This window comes from Triticum urartu, chromosome 7 (assembly GCF_003073215.2).
Source record: "Triticum urartu cultivar G1812 chromosome 7, Tu2.1, whole genome shotgun sequence".
NCBI lineage: Eukaryota > Viridiplantae > Streptophyta > Magnoliopsida > Poales > Poaceae > Triticum > Triticum urartu.
In genome coordinates this window covers 74,559,398-74,561,811 of record NC_053028.1, presented here as the reverse complement: position 1 = coordinate 74,561,811, position 2,414 = coordinate 74,559,398, and the positions used below count along the sequence as shown (strand labels likewise).

The 2,414-nt window shown below is 45.6% G+C and overlaps 1 long non-coding RNA gene across 1 annotated transcript; it reads left to right on the top strand.

Annotated features, from left to right (window-relative positions):
• The first annotated feature begins 272 nt into the window (after positions 1–272).
• On the top strand, positions 273–778 carry LOC125518980. The gene is made up of 3 exons (XR_007288185.1): positions 273–346; positions 428–504; positions 602–778. It is a non-coding gene; the product is annotated as an uncharacterized LOC125518980 (long non-coding RNA).
• The last annotated feature ends 1,636 nt before the right edge of the window (positions 779–2,414 follow it).

The window sequence follows — 2,414 nt, the reverse complement described above, 5'->3', positions numbered from 1 at the left end:
CCGATCCAACCCGCGCGGCAACCTACCTCGCCGCCCCCACCCGCTGCCCCTACCTCGTCGCCCCCACCCGCTCCACTCCGGGATCCATCCACCCAGTCATCTTCCTCCTTCTCCTCTCTGTCTCTCGATCCAACCCAAGCACTGCCGCCGACCCTTCCCAACCCCGGCCTCGTCCAGCGCCGGCGACCCCTTCTCTCCCTCCCTTCCTCCACCTCCAGCAGCGGATCCACTCGAGCAGCATCTCAGGCCGCCGTCAGATCCACCCTCCTCGCGCTGGACGGAAACCCTAGCCGCCCGTCCATGGCGACCCACCGCAGCACCCAAAGGCCTCGACGACGGCGGTATGGTATGAACCCCCCCTCCCCCATGTCTTCTTCTCCTTCAAACTCCCTCTGTCTCACCCCCGTCTCTGTCTTTGCCTCTTCAGGTAGGAGCAACGGCGACCAGCGACGGCCATGGCGACCCACCGCAGCCTCCAAGACCTCGACAACGGTCGGTGCTACGGTATGAATCCCTCCTCCCCCTTCTCTTCTACTTCTCCTTTTTCTCAACGTCCCCCCTAACCCCAATCTCGTTTCGTCCCTTCCCTTCTTCTCTGTAGGTGAGGTACAGCAACCAGCGACGGGACGACGCCTAAATCCACCGGTACAGGAGAGCAGCCATGGAATGGAAGGTCCGTTCCACCCGTTCTTCCCCGCTTGATTGACTCTATCTAAGAGTTCTTCGGTTTCAAGTGGATTTTCTTCTGGGCTCCATAAGTCAAAATGGAGACCGCCACCACATGGTATGTGCTGTCGTTTTGCTTTCATGCGTGTGTGGCCATGGCCTTCTTTAGAATAGGGGTGCCACTGATCTACTAGAACTGAATTGCTCCCCTGTTTTGCTGTGGTCGTATGCTCTGTGGTCACTGATGCGTGCTGCATACCTGTAGATTAGGACCAAAATTTGAGCAGTTTCAGTCGTGCAGATTATAACTGAATCATGCCCTGCTTTGTTGTAGTTGTATGATCTTACTGCTGAATTGATTACTGTATTGTTCAAACTGAAGTCTTCCAGTTGGCTTGCTACAATGTAGTATATCACTGTACTTCAGACTTATTGTAGTATTTAGGCCTGGGCGCTTTGGAATTTAGCTGTAGTATTTTACAGAGATAGGATTTGCCCTTTCCTTCATGTGGTAATTTTGTAAGTATGAAGAAACTGGTTAGTTTTGTCATGATATCCTTCCACTTTATTTTCTTTTTGCTTTTTAATGTTTTCCCTATTTGCTTTTTAACATTGGATACCATGTTGGTCTGCTAGTCTAAAACAAACAGAAATTGAGTTGCATGTCCAACACAACCACAGAAAGAAACACTAGCAGCACTACTACCTATGCTTGATTTCTGCAGTAAACATGTTATCTGAAATTCTGTAATGATGTTAACTGATGTGAGTTTGTGCACTTGATGTTTTATACTTGGAAGACAAATGAACTTGTTTTGGTTATATCTCTCCCTGTTAATTATGGGTGATTTCCTTCTTGCAAATTATATATGTTCTGTTTTGAGCTATCTCTCTTCCTGGTAATAAAAGTATGTGCATTGGTTGATATTTAGTATTCGTATGTCTAGTTCACGATGATGGTCACTTGCGGTAGAGGCACCGATATTTTGGTGTCTAGATATTCGTCGCCGATAACTAAGCATGCAATGCTTGTATATACCCAGTTTTTACTGCCTAGTAGTGAGCACACCTAGCCCCAGTCACCTACTTCAATCAAAGAAACTAAGAATGTACATAATAATTTGAAAAGTATCTCATGCTTGATGCTCATACACTTACAGTCTCTTTTATTCTACCAGGACCTTTGTTTGTTTCTGTGAGCTTACCTCTGTGGCTAGCACATATCATATGTGATCCATGATGTCTCTTTTTCGCCCACTGAAGCTTGGAGCAAAGTGGCATATTACTTTTGTGATAACTGAGAGAACTGCGAGGCTTTCTTTTCTACTTTGGCATATAATATTAGAATTAATACTGTTTTTATTTGAAATTTGTTATTAGGCTATTAGTGCGAAACTTCCAAGTTATAACTATCCCTGCATTTCTTACTCCAATTGTGAAAGGACTATATATAGTCTGTGTGCTTCTGTGAATATATTTGAGTACATTTTTATCATGCTGCTGTAATATGTAATGTAGTTTTCGAAGCATGTCTGCTGTTGTAATTCAATATTTATATGCAGCAACAGATTATCCAGTACTGTTGCCTACATGCTTCTGGCCGTTGATACTTTTCATTTTTCTCAGTTCTACTTGCTTCGGATTGCTTCCTCCCTGACACCCTGATCCAGATGACGGCAACAGTGATGGCGTCCACACTCAAGCGTGCCTAACTCTCCATCTATAACTGGTCTGTCTTCTTTGGACGG